Genomic DNA, 8,088 nt, shown 5'->3' with positions numbered 1-8,088 from the left:
CCCCACTGTGGCGGCGGCTCGTCCGGTGCGTTTGCGTTACTTTCCGAATTTCCCAGCTCGCGGGAATATTCGGATTCGTCCGATCGCGCCCAAGTCCACTTTGGGTGCTTTGGGGACCGAGCGCGATACTACGCCGCTTGTATATTATAATGTCGTCTACTCGCATGCGTATGTGTGTATGTGTGTGTGTGAGCACGCAGGTGTGCGATACACACGAGATACCGCGTCTCCCCCACCCGGTATATCGGGTTTTTCTTTACGGTTTGTTTATGTCGCATGCGCACAATCCGCCCCCGAGAGCCGCCGACTCTCGGCCACCCTTCCAGTCGCCGGGAAGCGTGCGGATGTTTTGCATCGCTCGTCGCTCGGTCGCTCGGGTTTCCCTGTCCAGTGCAGCCGAAGATCTCTCCTCGATTCCGCCGCTCCAGGAGAATATCGATCGCGCGCCGCGAAAAGTTGTCGCTCGCATCTCCGTGAGCACCGAGAGTGCGAGAGAGAGAGAGAGAGAGAGAGAGAGAGAGAGAGAGAGAGAGAGAGAGGGGGGGAGAGAAAGAGAAAGAGAGCAATAGGAGGATACGAGAGGACAGACGCGAGAGAAGATAGTGATGCGCGTGATCGCGGAGTTCGCGGAGTGATCTCGGACGAACGGCTCGGGGAATGACGGGAGCGGGATCGTTCCGCTGCCGGCGAGTACACGCGAGTCTGTTTCTGAGGTGCTTCCGGGTGTTGTAAGCGCTTCCGGCTGGCCTTCGTCCGCTCGTCGCGCTTCGTAAACGCGCGACGAGACGCGACGGACCTGAACCGATTGATCGGTGTGCGGAGGCGAGTGCTCGTCCCGAGGGCGAGATGTTGCCGGGTGAGTGAAGCGCGCGAGCGTGCTTCCAGGTGCGATTTCGCTTCCGCCGTGCGAATTTCGCCTTGTCGGATGAGAGAATAGCCGCTGAGAGAAGTAGCGACTTGCTCGGTTCCGCGGCGCGCACGCCAAGCGGGAACACGCGCGTTCGGCGCGCGCGAGAGGGCCCGGAGTGCGACGACAAGAAGCCCTGGCCCCCGCCGAGACTTGTCGAAACTCGAAGGCGTGCATATTGAAATGCGGTGTATCCATGAGACTCGAGGTGAATGAGAAATTCAAGTGCCGGAGCTTCGAAACAAGGATTACGAGAGCTTCGGCGACGTCTCTGCGCGCACGGTAAGCCCGCTCGAGGTTGCATGTGCTTCGCGTCGCATGTTAAGATTAGACGGATCCCGGGGGTCTCCGATCCCGTTATCGGGAATTATCACGAGTACTTATATAGCTCCATGTAGAAAGTACTTATTAACCGACCGCGCGCGCGCGCGGGGGTCGACGGCACACGTCGCCGCGCGGCGCGGCGCGGCGCGGCGGTTCGAGGCTCCGCTCGGGGACGGATTATCGTCGGTACGACCGCCTTAACGCGCTTGACCAAATCGCGCATCTCGGCCTCCAGCACCGCAGTTCCAGCGGGTGTACTGTAAAAAGTCGGCTCTTCATTTTATTTCCCTCTGCCGCATATAACCGAAAGAAAATAATTCGCGTTGAAATCTCACCGCGAGTCTCTGCCGGGATAATCCTCCCGTTGGTAACGCTATTCGCCGCACCTCTGCACAATCCTCATTTATCGCACAAAGAGAGGGCGAGAGAGAGAGAGAGAGAGAGATTTTGCGCTCGAGCCCCGACATGTCGACGTAATCCGTTCTCTCATAATAATCCGTCAAACTAACGGCAGCTTTTTTGTCGGGAAATTTCGCCGGGCTCGCTTCCCCCCCTCCCCCGCGGCCTTGAGCGGGGCAGCAAGCGTTACTCTATGTACGCCGCAGTTCGACGACGTACCGCTACCGACCCTTTATATCCTCGCCGCTACATTCCGTACCCGCGCGTACACTCGCCGTATATATCGCGCCACCATCACAAGCGACTAATTGAAATTCGGATAATGGGCAAACCGATAAGCGGGCCCGCCGTCGCCCCCAAGCGAGAAAAGCGCGTCCTTCGTTTTATTTTCCTTCTTTTCTTTCTCTTGTTTCCTTTCCGTCGCGTCGGCGCGGGCGCGGCCCGTCGCGCTGCAAATTCGTTTTCGCGGTTCGTTAAGGTTATCTCAATACGAGATGCGCGCCGCCCGGCGCGTGATATTTCTATCGAGACTCGGCCGAAGGGCACGCGATAATCCAGCCTGGCCTGACTCGGCCAGCTGGCCGGCGCGGCTGCTCGCTGGCGACGCTGCGTCACCATCCTGAATATCGTTAGCAATCGGTTTTAGCGGTAATGGGTATTCATTGACACTGATTGGACGTACGTTAGACGGGGCTAATTGAGCCATTAGACGAACATGGCCTTTCCTTAAGGGCTCGATAAGGACGCGAAGGTCGCTCGCTAGCCTCGTTAGCACATCCTCGTTAACATCCTCCGCGCGGCGACGTCGCGCCGCTAATGGATAACAAAATTTATACGATAGCGGCAAGACAGCGGGAATGGTGCACGGGGTGTGAGGTCGCATTAAGGGCGGCGCACGCATCCCGAGACCCGAGATTCGTGCGCCGGCGACGTTATAACCAATCTCGCGCGGTCGAATAGGCGCGCCGATAATGTCGCCGATAATATCGAAACGCGTCGAGTCCCCTCGAGTCTTTCGCGCTCTCCGTTCTCGTCGCTTCGTCGTGGCTTCGCGATGGGACAGACGTCTCCCCCTCCCCCTCCCCAGCCGCATCGCGGCCGTGCAATCACTCGTTGGCGGGTCCGTCTGATAATTTCGACGGCCGGCGCTCGCGTTGATGATGACTGCATTATTAATTGCTGCACTCGCTCGTGCGCGCTATAATCCATACGGAGAAGCCCCGTCATCTCGACCTTGCGTACGTGAGCGGGCGCGAACTGCGGGAGGTCGATCGTCTCTCTTTCGCCGTAATAAAGGGCTTGCGTAATTTAAAGTGACCCGCCGAGATAGGGACTTATAAATCGCTTCTCTCTCGGTCGCCGAGACGGTCGGCATTATCGCGTTATCGGAATTACGGCCGCCGGTCTCATTGCGCGCACCCTATGCGGCGAGAGAGATAGAGAGAGAGAGAGAGAGAGAGGGGGGGGGGCGGGAGGGAGGAAAATGCGGCGTCTTTATTGTTTTCCACGTTGCCGTGGTATCATCCCTCGTGCGTGCGCGGTATTCGAATGCGACAACGGCGGCTCGTTCGCCCGAGACGAAGCTCCGCGCGGCGGATCGAAGTATTTTAACGAGCAGTGGGATTACAGAGAGAAATACACACAAATTACGTTCCGTGCTGCGGCTCGCGACGCGGATCGATATTCGCCGGCACCATCAATTTGGAAGATGACACGCAGTTTGTCGCGTTTGGGCAATTATAAATCAAGATACGCTTTAAACGCTACACGTGTGTGTGTGTGTGTGCAGAGCGGCGCGTCGTCGCGAGTGATTCGCTCTCGATCGAGTCGGTGTCGTCGTCGGGTATCGTCGTTAAAGCGCGCTTGGTAGTCGGTCTCGATTGTTTGCTTCCTCATATTTCGGGCGAGAGGCGAGATGGACAGTCCGGAAGCTAGGAGAGACACGATTAAGCTGGCCGACAAACGTGCCCGCTGTGACGGAAGGCTCGCAAATCCGCAATCGCTTTCTCGATTTGCCGAACGAATTAAAGCTCCGGCCAGCGTCTGTTTGCACGAGTCATCGGCCCGGCCGGTCTAGTCCATTTGTTTGAATACGCCGATAGAAATACAAACTCGACATTCGTAAGCGGAATAGCAATCGAGCAAATATGTCGCTGTGGTGTCGCGGAACACCGTTGGATCGCAAGTACGAATCATTTAACCGCGCGTCGATTGCAATCGATATGATGTTTCAATTATTCGGGGATGAGTGCGCGTATATTGCGAAAAATAATACTTCCCGTGGCCGAGACGCCGACGCGCGACGCTTTGACCGAAAAATCTCGAAACCCCGCCGGAACCTGTGATTACTCGCTCGCTCGAAACATCAACCGGCTGCTCCGAACCATTTGCGCGTAACGTATCAGCGCTACACGTAATCGCTTTAGATTAACAACGTATTCGAATTACGCTTATACAGCGATCGACCCCTTCGCGCACGTAGCACTGTTCATTCATTTATCATTTTTACGAACTACGCCCGGGAAGCCTTTCTCCCGGTCATTCAAAAATTCACCGTGAGAGCTTCTGCTCCCCGCTCTCTCCCCTAATGCTCGTCCTTTCTTTCTCTCTTTTTCGCTTCCTCTGTCCTTCTCTCACCGGCTTCCTCCTCCTCCATCTCTCCAGCTCTCTTCCTCCGAATCAGCCTGCCAGAATTCAGCGGGCCGGGCGAGATGATCGAGCGCTTAAATATGTAGCACCGGCCGTCTCGCACCCTCGCTTTTCGCCGTTCTTCGTTTCTCGTCCCGAAACGTCCGGAATTCCGCTGGGTGGAAGGCATCGCCATTGACGATATCGTGCCGCGCGCCGAGGCAGCGGGCGATAAATTTTTCAGAATTTTACGATTCTCCGCGCCGACGGTATGCACGATTCGCCGCGAAGGTGGAGAAGAGTCGTTCGCTCGTTTGCTCGCTCGCGCCCAAGGGTCGTTCGCTCGTTCGTCCGCTCGCTCGCGGCGAAGAGGATCTACGGCGAGCGCGGATGCGGCGCTCCAGCGACTGCAGGAATCGATATGCATTGTGTCCTCGTCTCTCCTCTCCCTGTTTTCCCTCTCTCCGCAGGCATCGCTGTTGCGATGCCCGCGCGCGCTTTCCGACCCCGTCACTCTTTTCGCGGAGACAGAGAGAGAGAGAGAGAGAGAGAGAGAGAGAGAGAGAGAGAGAGAGAGAGAGAGAGAGAGAGGGAGAGAGGGAGTTTTTCCCCTCGCCGATTCTCTGCCGTTCGCGCCACCCCAATACGCCGGCGGTTTTATTTGATCGCCCTCTTATGTTTTATTGAGCAGCTCCTTCGCAAGCGCGCAGTTTGTTTTTTTACGGTCACTACCGGAAACAGCTGTGTCCGTGATTTCTGGGTTTAACGCCGCCACGTTGCCCGGGCTACGATTCCCGGATACGTTGCACCGCGCCGCGCGGCGCGGCGATCCGCCAGCGATGGATTTTTATACGGCGACCGGCGGAGGTCCGCCGCTGGAAGAAGTAAATACGACCGAGGAATTCGGCCGTGAGGGATTATGCCGGTACCGATGGATTTTTATACGGCCCGCCGAAGATTTGTGGACAGAGGAAATACGACCGAGTAATTCCGGCGCGGGGGGATCGCGGACGGCGGGCATAAATGTGTAACTGCGCCGTGTTGTAATAGCGCGCTATAAATAAAACAATTCCGCGAAAAAGGGAAGCCCGCGTTAACAGTCTCGGCCCGATCGGCCGAGATCGCGGCCTCCTTTTCGCGGTTTCCTTTCTCTCGCACGAAGGAAGAGAACAGCGACGGCACCGAAGCAAACGAAGCTTTTTAATAAGGCGCGCAGCAGGACATTTCTGCGCATCCCTGCCCTGCGGACGATGTAACAGAATATCCGGACGTAATCGTTTTCGCCGTCGTTAAAGACAATATTTGTATTCCGTGCCCGGCGAATGTAGCCGTAGTTGAAACACATTTTAACGTAACGTGATACACACCGGCGGAGTTGCTTAGCGTGTAGCGGGATAAACATCATAATGTAAGAGGCTGCATCACTTCCTGTTTGCGAGTCTACATTAAAATGCACGGTCGGCGATTTTTTAAAGTCGCCTCCGCCTGCGCTCGCGCGCGTGAGTCTGCATGCCTCGCCGCGTTCCACCTGCGTCCTAAGCGATGCTGCACAATATTTCACGTGCGCGCATACTGCATCCTCATTAGAAAACGCTCGAGTCCCGTATGAATGTAATATGAATGTAGTTTCAGAAAACTTTCGTCCCTCCTCCTCCTCCTCCTCCCCCTGCCCACCGCCCCTTTAATACTCGCGCCGACGCTTTTAATGATAGCGCTACGTATATCGTCCCGCTGCGTATTACGCCGCTGTGCCTCTGGTCGCGTTAAAAGTTGCTTCCGGAAAAGTCCGACAATTATGATTCAATGCGCGTGTACGTACACACACACACACACACACACACACACACACACACACGACGTCACGCATACCCTGTGGAAATCCTTGTTAGGAACTTCATTTTTATGACGCGCGACACGGCACTCAATCACGGGCAGCATTGCCGTTCGCGCGATGCGAATTTTCCGCAGGCTATTTCCCGCGCAGCTTGCCGCCGCGCTGCCAGCGCCGGGGAAACGAGTTTGACGGAGAATCAGAGGACAGCGCGGGCCGAGGTGGGGGAGGGGGAGGGGGGAGGGGAGAGCGAAGAGGGCGGTTGGATGTTCGTCGCTCGGCGGAAACTTCGGCGATTCGGTATCGCCGTGGAATCTGCCGCTCCTCGCGAGCAAGATGTACCCATTGAAAGCTTTCTCTCCGGCTCGCACCTGACCGATCGACTTATCGCAAGTTTCAACCTTTCCGCGCCGGAAAAGCCGAGGAATGGACGGCGGCGCGGATGGGAACAGCGAACGAGTTCGCGAAGAAAACAGCGAGTCCCATAGAATACGGCTTGCCTGAATAAGAATGAGTTCGGCGGCGCTCAGAAGCGCGCGCGCACGCGCGCGGCTGAGTCTCAGACTGAGGAATGGACTTATTTTTCGGTGTTGCGAGGAGAATCGGAAAGTTCGCAGGCGCGACGCAGCCAAGTTTCAAGATGCTTGGGACAAGCATCGCGGGTCGACGCGAGCGCGACCGCCACCGCGCTGGCAACATTTGTTGCGCGACTCCGCGAGACGAGCCCGATATAATTACGCGCCGCGCCGCGCCGCGCCGCGCCGCGCCGCCGCGATGAATCGCGCCGTGGCAAGCGGAGTCGCCCCGCACGTAAACGACCTTATTATACCGCGACACGCGCGACCAGCGGCCACTCGGGCGCAGACGACCAATCATTTATGCGGACGACGTTCTCCGGCTATGCCGCCGCCTAGCCGAATGTGCCCAGCGGGCACTCCTCCGAAGGATATCGACCTCGAGTACGGCGGATCCGTATTTCCCTCCCTCTTCCATCCGGGGGGTACTTGTGCCACGCGTGAAGATCTCAAAGGTCTCGCCGAACGGCCTCGGCGCATAACCTTAGTCTCGTCGTAAAAATGCAAAGCGCTCCGTGCGAATAAAAAGCTCCCCCGATCGGCGCGAGCCTCATGAAACTTTCAGAAGGTGCGAGCTCGACGACGACGACGACGACGACGACGACGACGACGGCGGCGGCGCGACGGCGAGGGAGAGGGACGTTGCGTGCGAAATGCGTACGTCCCTCCTTTTTCCATCCCAGCCCTCCCATTTTTTTTTCTTCTCCTCACCCCCGTCTCGCTTCCGCTTCCGGAAGCCCGAGTGCTTCCGCGGCGCGGCGCGACGCCCCTACGTGACAACGTCGGTACCTTTCTCGTTCGATGATATTACCCTACGTGCCCTTGCTTCAGCCGCGATGTGTTCGCCGGACGACGAGTTCCGAAAGTCCTCCAATCGCTCGCTCGCTCGCGACTCCGCCGAGATGGGGAACGTGCGAGTATCCGATTTTCACGGCTTCCCGCTTTCCCATCTCCCGCCTTTATTTGATTTTCTTGTCTGAGTCCGCTTTCGTTTTTCTTTCGATTTTGCCTCCTATCCCTCCCTGCCACACGATGTTTACATTTGCGTGAGAATTCTCCAGTCGCTTGTTCCTCCTCCTCCTCCTCCTCCTCCTCCTCCTCCTCCTCCTCCTGCCTTTCTCCTATCGGTTCTGCCTTCTTTCTTTTTCACTCCGGCTCCGAGTCGAAATTTTCGTTCCACGGTAACTCTGCAAATTCCGTCAAGTTTGAAGGGCCAACGAAGAATTTCAAAATATTCATAGCTGTGCTAGCTGCGTTGCCAATATTTTGCGCGGCTCTCTAACGAGCTCGATATAATTACGCGAAAATCGATAGATTGCAGGAAAAGTAGAGCAGCGTGCACGAAAAATCGTAAAGACAAAAACAACTGCGCGTCCGATAATGCAGTCTATTATATAAATAGCATAGAGATGTTTAAATTTGGA

General features: G+C 56.5%; 1 protein-coding gene across 1 annotated transcript in view; it reads left to right on the top strand.

Moving 5' to 3' along the window:
* Positions 1-328: 328 nt before the first annotated feature.
* Sema2a (Semaphorin 2a) overlaps positions 329-8,088 on the top strand; it is a 430,460-nt gene continuing 422,700 nt past the window's right edge. Inside the window, exon 1 of the mRNA XM_011153982.2 lies at positions 329-1,189. The gene's annotated coding sequence lies outside the window, so the exon portion shown is untranslated. The remainder of the gene's footprint in view (positions 1,190-8,088) is intronic.

Source organism: Harpegnathos saltator, unplaced genomic scaffold, assembly GCF_003227715.2.
Source record: "Harpegnathos saltator strain DR-91 unplaced genomic scaffold, Hsal_v8.6 scaffold2, whole genome shotgun sequence".
Classification (NCBI taxonomy): Eukaryota; Metazoa; Arthropoda; class Insecta; order Hymenoptera; family Formicidae; genus Harpegnathos; species Harpegnathos saltator.
Note: the sequence above shows the minus strand (reverse complement) of the source record. Positions and strands in the feature narration are given on the sequence as shown.